Raw genomic sequence first — 25,278 nt, 5'->3', positions numbered from 1 at the left:
TCTCTCTCTCTTCCCCCCATCTCTGTCTCCCCCAGTCTCTCTCTTTCTCCCCCTCAGTCTCTCTCTCTCTCTCTCTCTCCCCCCGTGTCTCTCTCTCTCTCTCTCCCCCAGTCTCTCTCTCTCTCTCTCCCCCCAGTCTCTCTCTCTCCCAGTCTCTCTCTCACTCCCCCCAGTCTCCCTCTCTCTCTCCCCCAGTCTCTCTCTCTCTCTCTTCACCCCAGTCTCTCTCTCTCTACACCCCAGTCTCTCTCTCTCTCCCCCCGTCTCTCTCTCTCTCCCCACCAGTCGCTCTCTCCCCCCCAGTTGCTCTCTCCCCCCCAGTTGCTCTCTCCCCCCCAGTCGCTCTCTCCCCCCAGTCTCTCTCTTCTCCCCCCCAGTCTCACTCTCAATCCCCGGGCTCTCTCCCCCCCCCAGTCTCTCTCTCTCTCTCTCTTTCCCTCTCTCTCTCTCTCTCTCCTTCCCGCACAGACAGACAAACTCACTTATATATATAAAAATTATTTCTACTTTTTTCATAACAACATGCCCTCAAAAAACCCTCAGCACCGCCGGGCACTCCAGCTAGTACGTGTGCACACACCAGTAGGGGGCGCGCAAGTCCCGGGTTTAGGCATGCGAAGTGCATGCGCGAAAACCCAGAACTTGCGTTCTGCCAAGAATCCTCTTGACAGATCCTCTGCATCCCGGGACTGTTGCGTTATTTGCCCAACTTCGGCCCAGTGAATGTCCGTGAATTCTTACGCCTGGTAAAACTCATTTATACATTAAAAACCCTGTCCAAAGGGTAAGTTTATTTTTAACCCCGTTAAAACATAAAAAACAATTTAAAACAATAATGGGCAAGAAGTTCGGTTCCCCGTGGGTGAGAATGCATTGGGTACTTACGCATAGGGCCAATGAAAGTGCCGGTTTTGTGCATGCACTGCGCATGCGTGGGAAACCGGAACTTCCGTTTCCTTCAAGGAAGGGGTTCACAGGTCGAACGCGTGCACCGGAGAAGCAGCGCTTGCGCCTGCACCTGGAACTTCCGTTTTTTTTTTGCAGGTTTCTCCGGGAGGGTAAGTCTCCAGCAGCTACGTGTTTAAAAAGCAGTCGCAAGGCCTGCTTTTAACAAGGTAAGTGGTGAATTAAATAAAATTAAAACATTTTTTCCACAGGTTTATTATTTTTAAATACTTTAAAGAAAGCTAAGTTTATTTTTAGCCCCGTTAAAAACTGTAATTAATTTTTTCATTTAAATTATTGTGTAAAATAGTAATTTTATATAATTTATAGTTATTTTAAAATTGTGATTTTTTATTTATTTATTTGAAGTTTCATTTATGTTTTGGGGCCGATCTCTAATTCATAGATCTGACAGGTCTTCCTGTCAAATCTATGAAAAGAGATTCCCTGCTACGATTGGCTCTCCATGGCCCACGTGATCCCAGGGGATGCTTCGAACTAACTGCGCCCCTGGGATACGCAAGCACTGCGCGCCGGCAGTTGGAGGAGGCCCAGGATCGGAATCCCATGGGGGCCCACAGCACAACGGCCGGCGCGCTAGGTCAGTGCAGGTTGGAAACTTGCACCCACAGGAAGCCTCCGACCCGAATTTCTGGCCCAATATTTTGTTTAGAATATTTAATTAAATGGCATTTTAATTAATTTTAAATATGATTTTTTTTAAACTTATATCATGTGTTCGTTTATTTTCTAAGTGATCCCCTTTCATACTTATGGGAGTTCCGTACATACAGAGTCCCCTGAAGTATGAATGGGGATTCCCCTTCTTTCATTGGTTGGGCCGGCCCACGTGATTCCAGGGGTGCTTGCGAACTGCATGAACCCCTGGGATGTGTGGGCCTCTGCCCGCGCATACTCGGAGAGGCCCAAGAGCGTGAATCTCCGAACCTCCGGGCCACCAGGAAAATTCATAGATTTTTTGCAGCTCGGAGGCATCGGCCTGTGGGAAGCCTCCGACCAGAAATTTTGGGGCCAAAATCTTCGTGACAGAGGGACGGAAGGACACAAAAATCTCTAAACATTGCTGTTCACCTGTTTTCTAATACATAGTCCTGTTGTTTGTTAGCTGCAATGTAAATGTCTATGGCATTAAGGAGTGACAGGAATCATCCACATTGACAGTAGGCCCAATGATAAATTTCTGTTTGTGTTTCAGCAACTTAGTGCCCAACTGTGGTAAGCCGCAAATAAGATCAGAGTCCCACGCAGTTCTTGATGTGATCAGTGTGTGAGTTTCTGTTCTCATCCCTTCCACCGTGGGAAAGTATTGAACCAGTGTTAACCACTTCAACCAAAGGAAGTGAAACATAGACGGAGACACCGCAGTGGTTATCGTCACATCTCCCTCTCGATCAGCAAGATGAGCAAAAATGGGAGATGCGGGTAATATTAACTTTTTGTGATAGTCTATAATGGGTGATATCGATTTTGCCACCCTCTATACACCACGTCCGATTTTCCTGTCAATTGAGGGCAATGGAAGGGAAAATGTTGTTGGGTGTATCATAGTCTTGGCCGTTTTATGGGCCCAGACTAGGTGTTGCTCTAGAGGCGCGCCCCCAAACAGAGCGGCCTGATTTCAGCCTGAAATTTGGCCTCCATCACGTAAATTTTCCAGGCGTGCTGGGTTTAATTTTCAGTGTGGGCAATGGTGTAAAACGGGCGATATCAAATTGCCCGATCATTATTGTAAATATACTACTTCAACTGGTTCCTCTTTATCAACTAAGAATGGGCAATAAACACGGCCTTACCAGCGTCATCTGCATCTCATAAACAGATTAAAACATATTGGTTTCTGGAGATAGGGATTGGAATTTTTGGATTTGAAGCCATTTTAAGTAAAGTTCCAGGGTGTCCAATAGAGTTTAGAATGTGCTCAGGCTCTACAATCTCAGAGAACACTTCAGCATAAAACAGCTCATGTTACATTTCGGGCACGAAACTCATTAATTGATATTAATCTGCCAAATAATTAGACTGAGGTGTTGACCTATTAAAATCGAACAAGAGAATGATCATCACCTCCCCATTACCTTCAAAAGCTCCAACATTTCCCAGCTACCTGCTAGCATTCTAGGAGTCATCACTGACCAGAAGTTTAAACAGACCACTGTGGATCCAGGAGGAGGGCAAAGGCTGGGTTCTCTGCGGTGATTTGGATCACCTCCTGACTCCTTGAAGCTGTTTTGCCCTCCTCATTGCTCATGTTCTAAGTGCAATGGAATACTCACCAGCGGCTGAATGTACTCGGAGAGCTCAGCACCATGCAGGACAGAGCAGGCTACCAGCTTCACTTTTCTATTAGTGAAACTGAGGAGATAATGATATCAATCATCGCGGGCAAATGGAAGTATTGTTTGAGATGTGGGCTAACCTGATATCTCCAAGAGACGGCTGTAAGAGCAAAACTTTCCATTCTTCAATCTTACGGTATATGTGTAGCGTCCCGCATCGGAGAGTTGAAAATTGTTGATGTTTAAACTTCTGAAATCGAACTTGTGCTGCTTGTCTTTAGGGATGAGCGTGTTGTTCAGTTTCCACTCGATTGTATTCCCTTTCGCAGTTACTTGGGTATTTTCAATGCTCCAATCGATACTGTTGAAATATGATGGGTCAGACATCTCACAGGTCAGATTTACGGAGGTTCCCAGGGGAATTGGGCCAGCTGGGGTCACAGACACTGTGGGAAGAGGATAACTGGTCAAACTGGCAAAAGACACCACAGATTAAATTGTAGCCTATAACTGCAATTGCGGCTGAATACCATCGCACAGGGGGCAGGCGCACATGCTGCCTGTGCCTCGTCACATATTCCCAGGCACCACCTTAAATTCCTGCTCGAAACTCATTAAAATGATTCACATGCCGCCAGCCCTTCCCAGCTGTTCAGTGGTGCTTTTCCTGTTTTGGGTTAGGGCCGGAAATTGGGTGTGCCGCCTGCCCTTTAAAGGCAATCAGCAACTCTTAAAGGGGAGGTGCACTTTGGCTACAGACAGCGGGAAATGTTGTCAGAGGGATAACATTGCTGCAAGTGATCCAGCTGGGCCCCAAGGTTCTCCAATGTCACGTTGGTGGCACTAATGCAGACAGTGGACAGGAGGAGGGACATCCTGTTCACCAAACACCTCCACCGCCAGTGAGGAGAGGTCGCAGAAGAGATCAAGGCAAGGAACATTCATCCCAACACATGGCTGCCATGCTGAAAGAACTACAACGGCCTCGCAAGAGTTGTCAAGGTATCGATACTGCTCTTTCTCCCTGCTCATAGCTCTACCACTAACAACATCATTATTCAAAATACTTGCAATACAACCACCCCGTTTCCCTTCACACTCCTGAAATCAATGCACCAAACCACTTCAGCTCCTCATACTCACCACTATTACACAGTGCATAATAACTAGTCTATCAGGACAGGCACAACCTCAAAACAGGTAGGCCCATCGGGCCTTGGACTGCATAAATATCAGGCCAATGTGCTGCAGGCACATGCTGGGAGTCCAGGATGTAGGGGGCATCTTTTACTTGGTTTACGAAAATTTACCTGGTCAGACAGCCTTTTGCTACTGCACTGTGACCAATTCCAATCAGCAGTTTCGAATCGCTAAATACTTCATCCAGTTCTGACTGGAGAAACTTATATATAATGATATATTAAAAATGGACAAATGGTCTGGATGCAAGAAAGTCAAATTTTATTAAAACTAAAGAAACTACACCACATGATCAAAGTAATCACGGTAAAATTGCTTAAATAGGGGAGGAAAAACGGACACAATGAGGGAAATCGACTAAAATCACGATTTCTAACGAAATTCCCACTTTACTCCCACTCTTATGCCTATCCTAAGTTGCCTTGTGGAAGGCCAGAAAAATATATGCTCACCACTGCAATGCCAGCTCCGTGCCCTGCAAAACTTAGATCTTTACTGCCCCGAAATAAAGAAACACCCCAGTGTTTTAAAAGTAAACTGCTGGTGTTCTTACTTCTTCAGACAGACTCCCGTGCTGTAGAGGCACACGGAGGCAGGCCAGAGAGAGAGAGATGCTTCTGAGAAGCTATCTCTTATACCCCAATTTTGGGGCCGAAATGTTCCCGCCCAGATCCGGAGGTTTCTGGGCTAAAACAAAAGGGATCCAACTGTCCCCGTTGTCCAGTAATGGGTGATTCAAGCCCATTCATTTTAACTGTTCCTTTCCTCAGTCCAAATGTCTCTTCTGTGCTGAGCTTTGAATGTAAAGCTGCAGTTTTGATGTGTCTTCATTCATCCTGATGGGTTTTGAATGGAGTTGTATTTCTATGTAGACAGCTTGGGCGGAGTGTAAACAGAAACCCATTGTCTTGTGGCCACTGAAACCGCAGTCAGAAGTGGATAATCCCTTGTGCAAACATCCTTGTAGCAGTTTCTGTAAACAAATCGATTATCTAACTTCCCAAACTGCCTTTGATTGACAGATTCAAGTGGCCAACTCCCCAGTGCAAACAAGCAGCTAGTAGGTTACCGGACCCACCCAATACCACAGGGTGACTGACAGCTCGGGCTCCATTCATATGCTAACAGCCTGCCTGTCCTTTTGAAATTCTGTTTCCATGAGGTCTGTTCAGCCATTTTTATGCCCTGAGCAACTTAAACAGTCCAAACTCAAGAGTACATCTTTTAATAAAATGTACAATCTTAAAGTGTGCGATTTTCACAAAGTTCTTTGATTCCAGTGTCCAAGTGCTGCCTAGCCTACGAGCTTTTTAACGCAGCCCTTTTGCGGTTCTGGGTATGTTTTAAAACATTGTCCAACCCAGAGACAATTTAAAATCACACAAAGTCTTCGTCCACGATGTGGATTAATATTTCCCGATCTTCGGGGGCTGAGGGGATTTTGCCAACCCCTACATTCCTCCCTTGGCTACTTCCAACTTGCTTGTAGTATCCTCTTGAAGAAAGTGAGCAAAATTTTCTGACCCCCGACAAACAACCATCCCCTGTATTTACCTATAGCTACCTATCACTGATCCCCCAACCCATCTGTTCCCCTCAAATCCGAGAAAAACGGTGGTATGGTAAGCATCTACAGATACATTAATTGCAGAATGTTACAATAAGGGGACTCATACCCTTGCACCACTTGTTACATTATAACATATTACAAAATGTTGCAATCTTGGTTACACAATGTAATCAAAATGATCCCAAGCATGGAGAGGGTCCTATGCCTCTGCACCACTTGGAACTGTAAAACAAATACAAAAATCTTCATTAAACATTTGAAACAAAATGCTGAAACATTTGAAACAAAATGCTGAAATAAACCCCGACCATCACATGCCAATGATGGGTCGTGAAATTCGAGTCGGTATTGCTCCTCCCACCCGGGCAGTAAATGTTCCTTCCACCCCCACTTTAATGGTCTTAAACTTTTAAAATATACAGAATGGATTTTACAGAACAGCCTGATCCGCCAGCCCCAAGCCATTCCCTTGTCCCTTTGTGGAGGCGGGGTATCCCTCATGTTTCACAGACCGAGACCGGAGAGTATGGCATCGCGACTCCCAGTCCCTCCCCCTCCCGTCTTCCCTTGACTGGCTGCAGAAAATGATGGGTGCCTGTGTGGCGGCTCTCACTGGCCCCACACTCAAACTTGGATCCCAGATCCAGCCACCCACTCATCCTTCCCAGCCACACTTACACTCTAACTTTGCCCGTGAGCCCTGGGTGAGTTCCTCCCTTCCCTGAATGCACCCACGCAACTCTTGGGTCTCCCCCTCCCCTTTAACAATCTTTCCCGGGCCATCACCACCCACTCCCGGGGAACGCGTCCCTATCTGACAAGGCACCCGTGCTTCCCCACCTTGACTCCTCAATAGCGAGGTCTCCCGCAAGTGAAATTCGGTCAGGATAGTGCTCTGTCGGGGCTGGGGCCATCTCTTCCGCATAGGATGAGTAGGCAGGTTCCTCCAGACCCTCTCTGGTTTCCCCCGAAGGTCGCTGCGGGGTCTCCTCCTGGATTTGTCCAGTGGCGAGGTGATCTCCAACATTCTGTATAACCATATCTTCATTTGATGCCCAGCTCGGGCTAGGCGAACAGGGCTGCTCCTTTGACCACTCTCCTGCAAAAGAACTTAAAAGGACACACAGCCAGGTCTCTCACTGACCTGCTGCCTTAGGTGGAGACATGGTCGGGTTCCTAAACCTCGGACCAAACTACAAGCACACTTATAAACATCTAAACTTTAAACTTAAACTACTAGTTACAGTCTAAACTTAAAATTTAAACACCTTAAAAGCAAGCTATAAACATAGGTGGCTTAACACAAAGCTATAATACAAATGCCGCCCGTCTCCAGATGGCCAGGCTAATCTCTGCTGCCTGCAGTGAAGCTGGACTGCCTCCTGCTTCACGTCCCTAGCAGCTTATGGCTGCTAGTTGGGGATCTCTGTGATCTGTTTCCCCCCGGGCTCGGGAGATTGCTCTTTGTGGCGGGTACTCTGGTGACCATCTTATCTTGGGCTTGCGGACCCACTGAGACCTTCTAAGGGGGGTCTCTGTGGGGGAAACTTTGGCTGATGGACCCTGAGCATGGGTCACAGCCCTAGCTGGCTGGGAACCTTCTCCCCCTGATGCAAATAGCCCGCACTGTTTAATATACCTGGCAGCCTGCCAGTAATCCGGGTTTGTCTCCTTTTCCCCACCCACTCCTGTACTGGGGGCAGGTATCCCCTCACCACCCGCTGCTGGTGGCTGAAAATCTTCCTATCCAGGTCCAAAACCTGGTACTGGCTCCTTCCATATGTCCCCTGCAAGAGGAATTGCGATCCCTTCCTCCCCAGAGTCCCACACCATAGGGGGAACCACTCTAGAAGCAGGCTGGGAAGCTTGTCCCTTTAAACAGGTGACTGCGCCTGCGCGAAACTCCTCCCTGGAGTCCCACGGCAGAGACTGTGAAACCTCTGTATTCAAACAGGTGACTCTGCCTGCGCGGGAAAACTGAAGAGGAGCCACTGTGGTCACGGGCTGGGGAACTGTGCCTGCATGAACCCAGTGTTGGGAAACCTCTCCCCTCAGGCGCGTGTCTGTGCCTGCGCGGGGAAACTGAAGAGAAGCTGCTGTGGTCACGGGATAGGGAACTGCGCCTGCATGAACAGACCATTCAAAAGACTGGGCAATTCCTGTCTCCAGACCAGTGACTACACATGCGCGGGCAGTCTCTTCACAGGGCGGCTCCTCCCTGGGCCCCCCAAGCGATTTTCTATGAATGAACTCGCAGCAGCCTGCAGATTTCTACTCTCAGGCTGTGGTTTCTCTGTTTCTGAACTAAATAACTGGTTCAAATTTAAACTTTGGCCAAAACTTAGGTCCCACTGGGGTGGGGAAGTGTTCCAATTGTTGGGCCGGACAACTTTTCCCCTGAAACAAGCCACAGCGCCTGTCTTTACAGCCTGTGAACTTGCACTTGTATGGTCAGATTCATACAATTTACATTGGTTGGTGTGGAACCACTTTGTGCACCGGGGTAGTTTTACTGCATAGACCATGGGGCTGGCCCTATCAACTATAGGGTCCCATGTAGAGTGGCTCTAAACTTCCCACCTGGGCATAGTTTCTTACCATCACTAGGTCTCCTATCTCCCACTGCTGGCTCCTGCTAGGCTTGAGCAGCAGTCGGTTATTCCGATGCTGCTTCCCCATGCTGTCTGCTGCCTGCCCATAAATTCGTTTGAGCATGCCCAGACGGATTGAGAGGGGTCTGGAGTATACCCCCGCCTGCTCCTGACTGGTGAATCCCGATAGTATGTATGGAACCCCATTAGACAGAGGTGAGGTGGTGGGATTATCCGTATGGATCATGGTGCATGATGCCTCCGTATCCAATAGATAAGCCCCTGTAACCTTCTCTACCTCCATCTGTACGAGTGGTCTCTTCCATTCATCGTACCGGAGATTACACAGATGGACAGGCTGCGTGGGCTCCAGTCATTGTGGGGAGGCAGAGGTGGGCGAGGGGGCTGCAGCACCACTGATGGCTGCTACCTTTCCCTGATTAGCCCTGAGGAAAGATTTTATCGACTCCATGATGGACTCGACTGTGTCGGGAGGAGTTTCTGTCTCTGCCTTCTGAGTTGGGGCTGCGGGGGTCCTGGCTTTATCGTCTCTCCCAGGTTTTTCACAATCCCTGCGCAAGTGGCTATCCTCTCCGCACCTGTAACAAGTGACCTTGTTCTGGGAGGGATGGCTCCCCTCCTGGCGCCACTCTTTCTTGTATTGACCCCCAGGTTTAACCTTGTGGACCTTACCCTTTTGCTGGGGGGTCCCACCATTCCTTCCATTCCTATATGCTAATGTGAGCTGCCAGATTACAGTCTCTTCGGTTGCTACGGGGTCTCGGTGGTCAAACCAAGTATCAGCCTTTGCTTTTATCTGGGGCAGGCAATTGGACACCAGGCAACGAAGCCATTGGGTCTGCTGCCGCTGGTTCAGGTTTGCCCTATCTTGTCCCCCTGTACACGCGCTGTTGTAGACTGGCCACAGCCTGTCTGCAAATGCCTGTGGGGTCTCCCCTTCCTTCTGCAGTGTTTTCCCTATGTGATGGATTGGACTGCCGTCGTTCGCACCCATGGCTTCCAGTATTTCCTCCTTTAGGTCCTCAAAACCCTTCTGCCCTCTCTTAGCCTCATCTGAAAGGGTCTGATAAAGCTTACTATCTACAGAGAAAAGCAAAATTTTGGCTTTCTCTTCGTCATCACAGCCGTTAACACAGGCTGCCTGTTCTATCCCTTGGAAGTGCATTGAGGGGTCTCCCTTTTTGGAGAGCAGGGGAATATGTTTCACCAGGCCTCTGAGCTGTTGGGTATCATAGGGTACCAGATAGGTGTGCTGAACAGCCCCTGGGTCATTATCGTTCACGGTCGTACCGTACCTCCGTTGTCGGAGGGGGTACACTGGCCCTGGTCCCCGCCTGCCTAGTGGGACCTGCTGGCGTTCTCCTACCACCCCATTGTCTACCCCTTCTTGCTGCCAGAACTCCTCAAAACTCGGAGCTGTGGGCTGCGGTCTTGGGATCTCTAATTCCCTAGCCAGCTCTGTTCTGGGTGCTGCCTGTGGGGTGGTTGGATTTGGGCTGCTGGTACTGTCCGACGGACTTCCCTTCAGACTTATGAGACATACCATCCCTTTAGTCCTTAATAACTCCACACCCAAACTCTCTATCTTTCTGTTACCTGGGGTATGATCTGCTCCACTAAACCTTTGGTTGCAGGTCAGCTTATAAGCTGCCTTTACCTCCCTAACCATTTCCTCCTGCTCTGTTACTTCTAAGGTGAGGCGGGCATTCACTTCCCGCAGTCTCATCTCATTACTCTTTGCTTCTGTAATTTGGCACTTTAGGAACTCTATCTTGTGCCTCGCGTGGCTTTTGCCCTCGCTAGCTTCTCGGGTGAGGTGTGTCTTTTCCTCCTGTAGCCTCATCTCACTGTCCCTAGCCATGTGACTTCCTCCACAAGGTGCTCTATCTCTGCCTGGCATTTCATGACCTCTAGTGTGAGGCGTGCATTTTCTTCCTGCACCCTCATCCCACTATCTCTGGCCTCATTCACTTCTCTTATGAAGCGTTCTACCTCCGCCTGGCATTTTTCAAACTCTGACTCCCGACTCTTGGCCTCTGTAACCTCCTCCTGCACCCTCATCTCACCCTTCTTAACCCAGCCACCTATACCATAATAGGCCAGTTTACATGCTGCCGCTAACTTCTACAGAGCTACTGACAGACTGAAAACAAGAAAAGCAAGAGCTGATGCTTTCTCCAGATCCAGACCACTTATCATATCAAAAACTACCTCCAGTCCCTTTGTGGTTGCCAATTTGTAGGGGGGCATCCTTTACCTGGTTTACGGTAATTTACCTGGTCAGGCAGCCTTTTGCCACTGCACTGTGACCAATTCCAATCAGCGGTTTCGAATCACTAAACCCTCTTTCCAGTTCTGACTGGAGGAACTTATAATTAATGATATATTAAAAATGGACAAATGGCCTGGATGCAAGAAGGTCAAATTTTATTAAAACTAAAGAAACTACATCACACGATCTAAGTAATCACGATAAAATTGCTTAAATAGGGGCGGAAAAACGGACACAATGAGGGAAAATGACTAAAATCACAATTTCTAACAAAATTCCCACTTCACTCCCACCCTTATGCCTATCCTAAGTTGCCTTGTGGAAGGCCAGAAAAATATATGCTCACCACTGCAATGCCAGCTCCGTGCCCTGCGAAACTTAGATCTTCACTGCCCCGAAGTAAAGAAACACCCCAGTGTTTTAAACATAAACTGCTGGTCTTCTTACTTCTTCAGACAGACTCCCACGCTGTAGAGGCACACAGAGGCAGGCCAGAGAGAGAGAGATGCTTCTGAGAAGAATTTTGAGGCCGAAATTTTCCCACGCAGATCCAGAGGTTTCTGGGCTAAAACAAAAGGGATCCAACTGTCCCCATTGTCCAGTAATGGGTGACTCAAACCCATTCATTTTAAACTGTTCCTTTCCTCAGTCCAAATGTCTCTTCTGTGCTGAGCTTTAAATGTAACGCTGCAGTTTTGATGTGTCTTCATTCATCCTGATGGATTTTGAATGGAGTTGTATTACTATGTAGACAGCTTGGGTGGAGTGTAAACAGAAACCCATTGTCTTGTGGTCACTGAAACCGCAGTCAGAAGTGGATAATTCCTTGTGCGAACATCCTTGTAGCAGTTTCTGTAAACAAATCGATTATCTAACTTCCCGAACTGCCTTTGATTGGCAGATTCAAACGGGCTACTCCCCAGTGCAAAAAAGCAGCTACTAGGTTATTGGACCCGCCCAATACCACAGGGTGACTGACAGCTCGGGCTCCATTCATATGCTAACAGCCTGCCTGTCCTTTTGAAATTCTGTTGCCCTGAGCAATTTAAACAGTCCAAACTCAAGAGTACATCTTTTAATAAAATGTACAATCTTAAAGTGTGCGATTTTCACAAAGTTCTTTGATTCCAGTGTCCAAGTGCTGCCTAGCCTATGAGCTTTTTAATGCAGCCCTTTTGTGGTTCTGGGTATGTTTTAAAATATTGTCCAACCCAGAGACAATTTAAAATCACACAAAGTCTTCGTCCATGATGTGGATTAATATTTCCCGATCTTCGGGGGCTGAGGGGATTTTGCGAACCCCTACAAGGAGGAGCTCGCCGGTGAAGGCCAGGTTCAGGAATCTGTGCCTTGGTCGGGGTTCAGGGGTCTGGGCTTTTGTCCGGGATTGTATCTGGGGCCAGGGGTCTGGGTTTGGGATGGTGATCGGCATTCAGTGAACATGGCCTGTTTCAAATGTCGGAGATTGGGGCCGGAGTCGAGAATCGGGGATGGGGGCTTGTGTCAGGGATCGGGATCACAGCCATGGTTAGGGGTCGATGATAGAGGTCTGGGCCACGGATCAGGGATTGATCATAGTCAGGGATCAGGGCCTGGATCTAGGATGTAGGGAGTCATGGTCAGTGTCTCGGGATCAGCAGGTCAGGTCTGGAGTGACGGGGAGGGGGCGTCGGGAGGTGCGATGGGTTCCTTTAATATGGGGACTTTTTTTAGTTAGCTTCTTTGTAGCAGGCAATACCTAGAGCTGGTTTCGAAGAGTGCATCTGGTGAGGGGCCTGGCTGCCTCATGATAAACCAATCTTACAGAGGGGACCTCAAAGTAACAAATGCAAAGAGCCTACTGCCTGTTTCAGGCATGGGTCAAGGACGCTTCTAGTTTCTTCTCACCCAATAGGCCAGGCGGCACACTTCCAGTCACAAGTGTACACACGTTTCCTGCCCGCCATATTGGGGCCTTAGTAGACCGAGCCTGTGGGCTGGAAATTGATCTTAACTGCCAGTGTAGAACGTGTGGTAATGTATTGGCCTCCTGTTATACCCGCCGCCCAATATTCAGTTCCATTGAAGTTAATTTCTGCCCGAGTTAGTTTTGAGCAGAAGTGCTGAGGGAAAGTTTCGGAGATGGAACTGATCTTTACCGGTTGAGACTTTACAATAAAGATGAGTAAACTGCTGAGTGTTTACATTTAGGGTACAGAAAGGGTTATAGAGGCATACAATAGCCTGGCCTGGGGGAAAGCGACACTGTTTTAATGCTACGTTTTTCCACGTAACACATGACCACAATTCTGGTATTTAATGAACCGGTGTTTAGCGGAACATTGGTGCAAATACCGAAAATGGTGAAACAGTTTGTGTCATGCACATATATCTACGCCATAAACTGGTTTCAGTAACTCACCATTGATCACGATGAGGCGGATTTCCATCCAGTTGTTCTGGTGTTCAGGATACAGGAAACAGTCATAATTTCCAGCATCTTTCATTGTCGCTGTGAACAAAAGAGAGTAATTCCCCTACCTGAAACCATCAGTCTCAGCCAGTGTTATATGCGGGAACTGCGAGGAGACCCACTGATGTTTGCTGTCATCAATACTACAAATTCTCCCCCTATTGTTTCCTGAGTCAGGTTCAAATATCCACTGAATCTGTGTAATGTTGGTGCGAGACCAGCTGGCACAAGGCAGCAAAACCGGACTGGACCCATTCGAAAGAACCACTTCCGGAACATCTTTATGATCTCCATCCTCAATGGTACCTGCACAGGGAGTAAAGTGCGATATTAAACCGGACCGGACACAGCTGGATAAATATCCACATTTACCCTCAAACTCCGTTCCCTATCCACTGACTTCATCCCTTTCCCTGGCCACCGCCTGAGTCTGAAGCTGACCATTCACAACCTTGGCATCCTATTGGACCCTGAGCTGAGTTTCCAACCCCATATCATCACCATCGCCAAGGCTGCCAACATCCACCTCCATTATATCACCCAGCTCAGCCCCTGTCTCATCTCATCAGATGTTGAAACCTCACCCATGCTTTTGTTTCCTTCAGACTCGACTATTCAAATGCTCTCCTGGCCGGCCTTTAACTCTCAGAAGATTTACAGCAGTCTATGTCATAGTAGAGGTGCTGAGCTCACTGATGTGACATTACTACGTTCAATATTTAAACAGAGACGTTCGTTACAAAAAAGCAGAAAAAGAGATCAATATTCAGTTAACATAGTAGACAGATTAACAAACAGGTAAACGTGACGGTGTTAAACTTGACACAATAATTTGCAGCTTGCAAATTTCCCGCTGTTTTCGCAGCCCCAGCGCTGCATTCCAGAGGGGCCTTTGGTTTGTTGCTCTCACATATTTGGAGCAATGCACCGCCCCATCGGTGAAGTGCTGCCCTTTTGATGGTAGGATCCAGATCCAGATTCCTGGGGCAAGTGTCGCCTTGTGTGCACCGCCCCCCCTAACACACATACACAAGCCCGCATCGAGCGGAGCAATTAAACAAATACTTTGGTTCTGTCTTCATGGAAGAGGACACAAATAACTTCGCAGAAATGCTGGGGAACCAAGGGTCTAGCGAGAAGGAGGAATTAAATGAAATTAGTATTAGTAAAAAAATAGTGCTGAAGAAATTAATGGGACTGAAAGCCAATAATCCCCAGGGCCTGATAATTTGCATCCCAGTGTACTAAAAGTGGAAGCCATGGAAATAGTGGATGCATTGGTTGTCATCTTCCAAAATTCTATAGATTATGGTTCAGTTCCTGCAGATTGGAGGGTGGCAAATGTGACCCCACTATTTAAAAAAACAGGGAGAGAAAACAGGGAACTACAGACAGGTTAGCCTAACATCAGTAGTAGGTAAAATGCTAGAGTCTATTATAAAAGATGTGATAACAGGACACTTAGAAAATATCAACGGGAATAGACAAAGTCTATGATTTATGAAAGGGAAATCGTATTTGACAAACCAACTGGAGTTTTTTGAGGATGTAACTGGTAGAACAGATAAGGGAGAACCAGTGGATGTGGTGTATTTGGTATTTCAGAAGGCCTTTGATAAAGTCCCACATAAGAGGTTAGTGTGCAAAATTAAAGCACATGGGATTGGAGGTAATATACTGGCATGGATTGAAAATTGGTTAACAGACAGCAAACAGAGTAGAAATAAATGGGACTTTTTCGGGGTGGCAGGCAGTGACTAGTGGGGTACCACAGGGATCAGTGCTTGGGCCCCAGCTATTCACAATATAGATCAACGATTTGGGTGAGGGAATCAAATGTAATAGTTCCAAGTTTGCTGACAACATGGAATTAGGTGGGATTGTGAGTTGTGAGGAGGATTGTGAGTTGTAAGGAGGATGCAAAGAGGCTTCAAGACGATTTAGACAAGTTGGGTAAGTGGGCAAATACATGACAGATGCAGTAGAACATGCATAAATGTGAAGTTACCCACTTTGGTAGGAAAAACGGAAAGGCAGAGTATTCTTTTAATGGTGATAGATTGGGAAATGTTGATGTAAAGAGGGACCTGGGTGGCCTTGTACACCAGCCACTGAAAGCAAACAGGCAGGTGCAGCAAGCAGTTAGGAAGGCAAATGGTATGTTGGCCTTCATTGCAAGAGGATTTGAGTGCAGGAGCAAGGGTATCTTACTACAGTTATACAGGGCCTTGGTGAGACCACACCTGGAGTACTGTGTGCAGTTTTGGTCTCCTTTCCAAAGATAGGATATACTTGCCATAGAGGGAGTGCAGCGAAGGTTCACCAGACTGATTCCTGGGATGGCAGGATTGTCGTATGAGGAGAGATTGGGTTGACTAGGCCTCTATTCATTAGAGTTTATAAAGAATGAGAGGGGATCTCATTGAAACGTATAAAACTCTGACAGGGCTAGACAGACTGGAAGCAGGGAGGATGTTTCCCCTGGCTGGCGGGGGGGGGGGGGGGAAGGTGTCTAGAACGAGGCGTCACAGTGTCAGGATACAGGGTAGAACATTTAGCATTGAGATGAGGAGACATTTCTTCACTCAGAGGGTGGTGCACTTGTGGATTTCTCTACCACAGAAGGCTGTGGAGGCCAAATCACTGAATATTTTTAAGAAGAAGATAGATAGTTTTCTGGGCACAAAATGCATCAAGGGGTATGGGGAGAGAGCGGGAATATGGTATTGAGATAGAGGATCAGCCATGATCATATTGAATAGCGGTTTCTATGTTATATAACCCTCTATTCCCTTCTTCCTCACATTCCTACCCAGCCTCCCATTAAATGCACCTAGACTATTCGCTCCAATCAGTCCCCGTGGTCGCGAGCTCCACAAGCTCACCACCCTCTGAGTAAAGAAGTTACTTCCTTAAGTCTATCTCGACGCCATTTTTCCTTTGTTCAGTAAATATTGCAGAGCCTCCCGGACACAGATCGTTTTGCACAATGTGTGTACAACGTGAACTGAAATATTTCAGTTGACTCTATCTATGTCGGTCTTTGAATAATAAATTGCCCCGCATGTCACTGAACGAGACCCGAACTGCAGTGACAAGGTACAGCAATTGCACAGTGAAGATAACATTATCACAGGGGCTCTGAAACTGTGCCTTGTCTTTTCTCTAACACTGTTTCTCATTGTCGGTGTTTCAACCGCAGAATCTCACCAAGCGAGAGCTAGTTAATTTTACATGCAGACTGATGGCCATTTCTGTGCACAATTTAAGGTAGTTTGCGTTGTTGATCCATTATTAACGAGGCTGTTGTGTTAGTAAATTTAACGAATAAGGGAAATGTTTAATGTTTGTGCCTCGCGCTGTTTCCAAGGCTGCTTCTACACAGATCCTCAGTCTTATGAAGCAAGTGATATCGCCAGTTATTGTTAGGTTCAAAATAACTTTGGGATGAATTTGCTAATTCTGCCTACGCGTTCGCCAATACTGAACGGAATATAAGCACAGTCCACTTTGGAATGCAGCTACCGTTTTGAGACCTCAACACGGAAGTATTAGACCGATGGGGACAGATATATCCAAACAAGCAACAATGCTAGAGACTATGGTTATCAATAGTCAACTGAAAATAAAATTGAATTTGATTTAAAATCATACCTAGATTTAGAACGGCGAGTAGAAGGGAGACCTTGAGAATGGAAATCTTCATGCTTGCTGCTGTTGACTCTGAACTAAACACAGATAAATGACCGAGTGTGTCAGTTAGAAAAGCAAGAGGAAGTTCTCGTTTCCGTTTGTTAAAAATATCTTATCAGGCTCGGTCACGTGATTATTGGTTAGCATTTCCGCAGTCACTAACCGGAATCCAGTTGATTCGACATCAAGAATTGATTTCACCATCAATAGGGGTAGACAACATTCACGGAGCTTAATTCCTAGATTATCACCATAAGCCTAACGACCATCCTGGGCCCTCAACAGCACCACCATTGTTGAATACCCCAACATCATCTTGAAAGACAACACTGTGGCGAAGCTTAACTGTATCAAGCGTAACAGCACAGTGACCAAAGAGCAGAGCAGAGGCTGGGTACTCTGCAATTATTAACTCACCACTTTGCCCCTCAAAGTCTCTCCAACATTTACAAAGCACAGTGTAGGGGCATGATGAATACTTCCCAGTCACTTGAATAGGTGCAGCCCCCACAGCACACACAATGTTCAAAACAATGAAGCACCAAGACATTTTTTTTTGTTCTGCGCCCGTACCACTGGACTCAGTACCCTGCCAATGTGCACTGCAGCTGAAGTATGAACCACCTCCTTCATGCAGTGCAGAAACTCACTGCCTGAAGTGTCACCCCCAACACCAGACTCCAGTGCCTAATGAAGTTTCATGACCTCAGACAAGTGGTCAAGGACAGTGAATCTTCCAAAGCCGTCTCCTAACAACTGCACCACTAGCCTCACACACTGTTCAATGCACAGCTCCCTCATCACTCATCTACCAACAATCTCTAACAAACACATGGCACATTTCACATTCCTAGCTTCCCCTCAACCCCTTGGAGGAGATGGTGCTGACCAATCTTGACAGGGGCCTGGCTGAACCGTTGACCAGCGGCGCAGTTGAAATACTACAAATACCGGTACCCTCCTGCCTTATCCTTCCTTTCACATTACACTGCATCCTCATCCTACAATCGTTTCTGATTTACAAGCTGCATTTGCAACTATCTTCAGCCAGAAGTGCCGAGTGGATGATCGATCTCGGCCTCCTCCTGAGGTCCCCAGCATCACACATGCCAGTCTTCAGCCCATTCAATTCACTCCACGTGATGTCAAGAAATGGCTGAGGACACTGGATACTGCAAAGGCTATGGGCCCTGACAACATTCCAGCAATAGTACTGAAGACTTGTGCTCCAGAACTAGCTGCGCCCCTAGCCAAGTTGTTCCAGTACAGCTACAACAGTGGCATCCACCCAGCAATGTGGAAAATTGCCCAAGTATGTCCTGTCTACAAAAAGCAGGACAAATCCGACCCGGACAATTACCGTCCCATCAGTCTACTCTCAATCATCAGTAAAGTGATGGAAGGTGACATCGACAGTGCTATCAAGCAGCACTTACTCAGCAATAACCTGCTAGCTGATGCCCAGTTTGGGTTCCGCCAGGGCCACTCAGCTCCTGACCTCATTACAGCCTTGGTCCAAACATGGACAAAAGAGCTGAACTCAAGAGGTGAGGTGAGAGTGACTGCCCTTGACATCAAGGCAGCATTTGATCGAGTGTGGCATCAAGGAGCCCTACAAAACTGAAGTCAATGGGAATCAAGGGGAAAACTCTCCATTGGGTGGAATCATACCTAGCACAAAGGAAGTTGGCTGTGTTTGTTGGAGGTCATTCATCTCAATCACATGATATCACTGCAGGAGTTCCTCAGGGCAGTGTCCTAGGCCCAACCATCTTCAGCTGTTTCATCAATGACCTTCCCTCCATCATAAGATCAGAAGTGGGGATGTTCGCTGATGATTGCACACTGTTCAGCACCATTCGAGACTCGTCACATACTGATGCAGTCCGTGTCCATATGCAGCAAGACCTGGACAACATTCAGACTTGGGCTGACAAGTGGCAAGTAACATTCGCACCACACAAGTACCAGGCAATGACCATCTCCAACAAGCGAGACTCTAACCATCTCCCCTTGACATTCAATGGCATTACCATCGCTGAATCCCCCACTATCAACATCCTGGGGGTTATCATTGATCAGAAACTGAACTGGACCAGCCATATAAATACTGTGGCTACAAGAGCAGGCCAGAGGCTGGGAATTCTGCGGCGAGTGTCTCACCTCCTGACTCCCCAAAGCCTTTCCACCATCTACAAGGCACAAGTCAGGAGTGTGATGGAATACTCTCCACTTGCCTGGATGAGTGCAGCTCCAACAACACTCAAGAAGCTCGACAACATTCAGGATAAAGCAGCCCGCTTGATTGGCACTCCATCCACCAGCTTCAACATTCACTCCCTCCACCACCGGTGCACTGTGGCTGCAGTGTGTACCATCTACAAGATGCACTGCAGCAACTCACCAAAGCTCCTTCAACAGCACCTGCCAAACCCGCGACCTCTACCACTTAGAAGGACAAGGGCAGCAGACGCATGGGAGCATCACCACATACAAGTTCCCCTCCAAGCCACACACCATCCTGACTTGGACCTGTATCGCTGTTCCTTCACTGTCGCTGGGCCAAAATCCTGGAACTCCCTTCCTAACAGCATTGTGGGTGTACCTACACCATATGGACTGCAGCGGTTCAAGAAGGCGGCTCACCACCATCTTCTCAAGGGCAATAAGGGATGGGCACTAAATGCAGGCCTAGCCAGCGACGCCCACATCCCATCAATGAATAAAAAAATGAATAAAAAAATATGGCGTAAGCATGCACCTCTTGCTTGAACTCCCTGCCCTCGCCTCAAACCTACACCCATGCCTTCCTCATTTCAGACAACCAAGAGATCCAGCGTGCCTAGCCACTGGTTGACCGAAAAGGTGGCGAGGAGAGTGAAGAAGAAGAATAAATACCACCACTCGATTTCACACTCTCAAAGTCACAGCCTTCCACCAGCCATGCTGCAGCACTGCGTAAGAGCACTATGATAGGCAAAAGCACACACACGTCACTTACTAAGGGAATGCATAAGGGTGGTGCCCCCAGTAGCAGAGGGAAGGTAAAGTGTGGGACAAATGTTGGAACGGGAATTGGGACTGTGATCACTGGTGCCACAGGTGGAGGATTCTATCCTGGATATCCCAGCAAGGAAGGGGCCTCCTGGGTTGCATCCTTCCTACCGCTTCCTGCTCTTCTGTGTCTTGCTCTTCCCTCTGCGAGCAGATGCAGGAAATCTGATATAAAAGCAGAAAATGCTGAAAATACTCAGCAGGTCAGGCAGCATCTGGACCTGAGATGTGAACTCTGTTGTTCTCTCTGCAGATGTTGCCTGAACTGCTGAGTATTACCAGCATTTTCTATCATCTCGGCGGCCTTCCTTTACCATCTAAGGCCTTGCAAGCGTCCAAAATCACCCTGCATACTTGGAAAACGTTTAACATCTATTGCACCAAGCCACTACTTCAATAAAATATTTTTTAAAACCCAGTCCAATAGCGCAAATGCAAACTTACCTTAAAGATATGTGTGTCCCTTTAAGAGGTGCAGTTCGCGTCTCTGTCAGTCTCCTGCACGCACTCGTTTCACAGCGAGCTGAGTACCCAGCGCTAAACTCAGCCCAAAGGTCCAAGTTCGTACAGCATGGTGTCAGATCGGCGTGACGTCATGCTCACCAAATTTGCACATCCAGGGCTTGTGCTGCTAACGGCAGTGCCATGGCCCTCACCAAAATGGCGGCCGCCGAGTCCCGCACCAGAGAAGGGCGGAAGAGCCTTTATTCCTCCGGAAAACGGTGGGGACCTGTGGCGTTAAACAGACTATTTCCCCCCTCCCCCCCATGGCGGCTGCCTCGATGTCATCCACTCTCCGGCATTGTACGCGGCGGCTGCCATTTTAGGCAGGTCGGCAACACTGCCGTTGCTTGCGCCGCATTCAAATAAATAGATGAGCCAGATCCTGACGTCAATCGATGTGCATATCTGAATTGACGCACGATCTGGTATTTTGGCTGTCGCCTCTCCTATTAACGCCCTGGCCAAAGCACACCTGTCAGAACGTGCGTGCAGCGCTTCTTAAAGGGACACAGGCAACTTTCAGGTAAGTTTATATTTTTGCATTTGTGCTGGTTTCTTTACATTTTATTGGGGCAGTGGCTTCGTGCAATATATTTAAAACGTAGTTGAAGTGTGAAGGGAGTGCAGGGAGCGCTGCTGGGCTTTTGCAATGCTTTGGCTCCTAAAGGACGGCCTCTGAAAACACCACTTGCTCGCAGCCGTGGGCTCTTTAGTTTCAGCAAAGGGGACATCTACTCGCAGAGTGAGGAGGAGGTAGAGGAAGGCAAGGACCAGGATGAGGAAGAAGCGGAAAAAGCAAAAGCAGAAGACGAAAACGCAGAGCAGGAGGAAGGAGATGAGGAGGAGGAGGAGGAAGCAAGGAGGCAAGTCAGACAGCGCCTTTCTGGCAGGGATGTCCGGGATTTAATAATCCACCTGCGGGTACCGGTAACACTACCCGAATTCCCCTTTCAACATTTGTCCCACTCCTGAGCATCCCTCTGTTTATGCATCTGTCCTTCATCACGAAATTAATAATCCTCCTTCTCCTCCTCCTCCTAAATGTGGAAGGCATAAGGGTGGAGTTGTGGTGAGGGGAGGGCAGGAAAGAAAGAATTGCATGCAAGAAGGAGAATAACATATGAGGATACCAGCATCTTGTATTATTGCAGCCCCGCCGTTGGCTAAGCCCTCAGCCATGTGTCCCTGCCAAGAATTACTAACAGCATCTCTTCCAAGGGGTTGAGGTGAAGCTATGAATGTGAGATGTGCTTCGTGTTGGGTAAAGTTTGTTGGTAGGTGAGTGATGGGGAGGGGAATTTACTGCATTGAGAAATGTGTGAGGCTAGTGGTGCAGTTGGTAGTAGATGCCATTTGAATTCGCATTCAATGAACTTGGCCACTGGCCTGAGGTCATGAAGGTTCTTTGGCACTGGAGTCAGGTCTTGGGGGTGACACTGCTGGCAATGACGGCCTCAGTGATCTGATCCAACATCCTGATTTCTGGAGGGCCTCCTGGCTCCTGTGGGTAGAAGAACTCTCTTGCAGTATATCCAAATTTGCCGATGACACAATGATAGGTGGGCTGGTAGGCAGTGTGGATGAAAGCATTAAATTACAAATTGATATTGATACATTACGTCAAGGATCAAAAGTGTGGCAAATGGATTTCAATGAAAGCAAATTTGAGTTCATCCACTTTGGACCTAAAAAGGATAGAACAGTGTACTATCTAAATGGTAAAAAGCTAAAAACAGTAGATGTCCAAAGCAACTTGAGGGTTCAGGTAGATAGTTCGTTAAAATGTCATGAACAGGTACAGAAGATAATCAAAAAGGCTAATGGAATGCTGGCCTTTATATTGAGAGGACTAGAGAACAAGGGGGTAGAAGTCATGCTGCAGCGATACAAAACCCTGGATAGACCACACCTGGAGCACTGTGAGCAGTTCTGGGAACCACACCTTAGCAAGGGTTAAGTTTCGAGACGAGGTTACAATAATTAGGGTTGTATTTCCTAGAATTTAGAAGGGTAAGGAGTGATCTGATCGAAGTTTTCAGGCTATTAAGGGGAACAGATAGGATAGATAGAGAGATGCTATTCCGGCTGGTTGGGGATTCTAGGACTAGGGAGCATAGTCTAAAGATTAGAGCCAGACCTTTCAGGAGTGAATTTAGGAAACACTTCTACACACAAAGGGTGGTAGAAGTTTGGAACTCTCTTCCACAACCCGCAATTTATGCTGGATCAATTGGTAATTTTAAATCAGAGATTTATAGCTTTATGTTAACCAAAGGTGTTAAGATATATGGGTCAAAGGCAGGTATATATAGTTAGATCATAGATCAGCCATTATCTCATAGAAAGACGGAACAGGCTCGAGGGGCGGAATGGCCTACCCCTGTTCCTATGTTCCTTTGTTCAGTGTTGAAGCCCTGCACAAAGCTGGAGTGCTGCCTGCGAGACACTCCGGGCCCTTCCCTGGCTTGCAGAGCCATTTGTTTTCGTGCTAATGCACTTTTCCTGTTTTTTTAGGTTCTGAAGGCAATTCATTTTTAACAGCGGAATACTGGCATTTGGGAATACTTTTTAATGTTTATGCTTTTCAGGTGGTAGTTGAGCTGTAAGTGAAAAAAAACCTGATTATTTTTTAATTGTTTTATTTTAGAAGGCAGTTTCCCTTTAAGGAACCACACTGCTTTCTAAAATGGCAGCCTTGCTTTAAGAGAAGGCTGTTCTTTCTGAAATGACGCTATGGCCACGCTAAATTGGGCCTCCTGCTGAGACTGCCGCCAGGAAAGCCGGCCTTGCACGATAAATGTAGCGCTGGGATAATGTTAATTAGCAACATGCACCAATATCGCAGACCTCCTAGCGCCATTAATTTCGGCGGCCGTGAACTCCGGCCTGCGGTTTGCAGCTCGCATCAAATTTTAGCCCATTTTCCTTCCAAATCGGTCTGAACCGCAGGCACAAACGGGTCCAATTTCCCGACCGTAGAGAAGCGATGAGGTTTAGGGAGGAAATCCAGCGCTCAGGGCATTGGCAGCTGTAGACACGGCCATCAATGGTGGAGTGATTCAAATCAGAGTGTTCAAGAGTCCAGAGCCCCTTGTAAAGAAATTAGGCAATTACTGCGATATAGCTTCAAAGCAACGTCATCAAAAGGCGTTAAAGCTGGCCACTCTAATATCTGACCCGATAATTTCGAAACTATGATGAAAGTCAAAAGTCTGATGAGGACAAACAATTTTGCCGATCATCCGACATATTGGAGGAGTGGAACATCAGCGGTCACATGACGAGGCGGAGATTGAGCAGATTAATCAGCTACTGAGCACCTCATACAGGTAAGAAACCCAACTCAAAAGCAAAATAATATCAAATATAAACTAAACATTACAAACAGCGTAGATGTGGAGGAATGGTAGGAAGAGGAGACGAGAGGAGCCCAGAAGAGTTTTGAGGTTAGAATTTCAATGGGGGAGGAGGGGGAAAGATAATGGAGAGATGGACAGGAGGGGAGAGCCGGAAGGAGCACAGAAGTATGGAAGTGACGAGAAGTAGGGGGAAGTTAGGAGACAGGAGCCGTTGGTATTTGGGAGAGCGGAGGTGCAGGGACTGAAGGGAAGAAAAGAGGTTTAATAAAAGAAAGACTTACATTATACAGCGCATCTCACGACCTCAGGACGTCACAAAACGCTTTACAGCAAATGAAGTACTTATGAATTGTACTCACCGTCGTAATGCATGAAACGCGGCAGCAATGTTATAATGACCGTATATTCTGTTTTAGTGATGTTTATTGAGGGATAATTGGCCCAGGACACAGGGGATAATTCTACTGCTCTTCTTCGAATAAGTGCCGTGGGACCTTTCAAACCCGCCTGAGACTGCAGACAGGATAGAAGGGTAATGAATTGTAAGGGAGAGGTAGCGCGAAAAAGAGAGCGGAGGAGAGGGGAGGCTGAGAAGCAGAAAGACGGTAAGTTAGAAATGGTCATGATAGAGAGGAGGTGCGATTCAGCGTAGTGCAGGAGAAGTGGAGGGACAATGGGGTGTTAGGAGTAGGGGAGTGGAGCGGGAGCTGAGAGTGGGAAGGATTAATTTGAGAGGCAGAGAACAAGGAGGGAGAAGCAACGGGAAGGGAGTTTAAAGTGGCGAATGAATGGGAGTAGGGCTGCCTGGGCTTATTTTGCGATGGGGAGAGGGTTTAGCAGCTGATTGTGCTGTCATTGGACAGTGGGTGAGGGGCAACGATTTGAATGACGTGAGGTGGGCATTCGTGTATTGAGGAGGCAGCAGTGGAGAATTTGTGTCACAGTCAGGGTGGGTTTTGGGGAGTTTGAGCTTGATGATTTCCATTTCAGTGGGCAGGCGTTGTCACAAGAAACGCTACATCACGGGTAGGTGTAGTTTGCATTCCGTGGTTTGTACAATCAGGGAGGTTTGTTCTTGCACTGATTGCCACTTAAACTAAGTTCAGTATTTACTGGAAGGGATCCGATTGACACTCTTGGGATTGGGTGATTTATATATTGCGAGATTCGTTTTTCTATGCGAGTTGTCACTTTAAGAGAGGGCTACATCCTCTCGGGAATGATACTTGGCGGCTCATTTTACGATTCCATCGTTACTGGTTGTGGCTCTGCACAACTGAGGCCTCAGTAGTGGGCTGTCCCATACAGTTTGGTTACACC

The 25,278-nt window shown here is 47.3% G+C and overlaps 1 pseudogene; it reads right to left on the bottom strand.

Moving 5' to 3' along the window:
* Positions 1-1,593: 1,593 nt before the first annotated feature.
* LOC147109765 (uncharacterized) lies at positions 1,594-17,054 on the bottom strand (annotated as a pseudogene).
* Positions 17,055-25,278: the final 8,224 nt, after the last annotated feature.

Source organism: Somniosus microcephalus, chromosome 12, assembly GCF_052327205.1.
Source record: "Somniosus microcephalus isolate GS21.2 chromosome 12, FLI_Smic_1.0, whole genome shotgun sequence".
NCBI classification, from domain to species: domain Eukaryota; kingdom Metazoa; phylum Chordata; class Chondrichthyes; order Squaliformes; family Somniosidae; genus Somniosus; species Somniosus microcephalus.
This window is presented reverse-complemented; position numbering and strand designations above follow the sequence as displayed.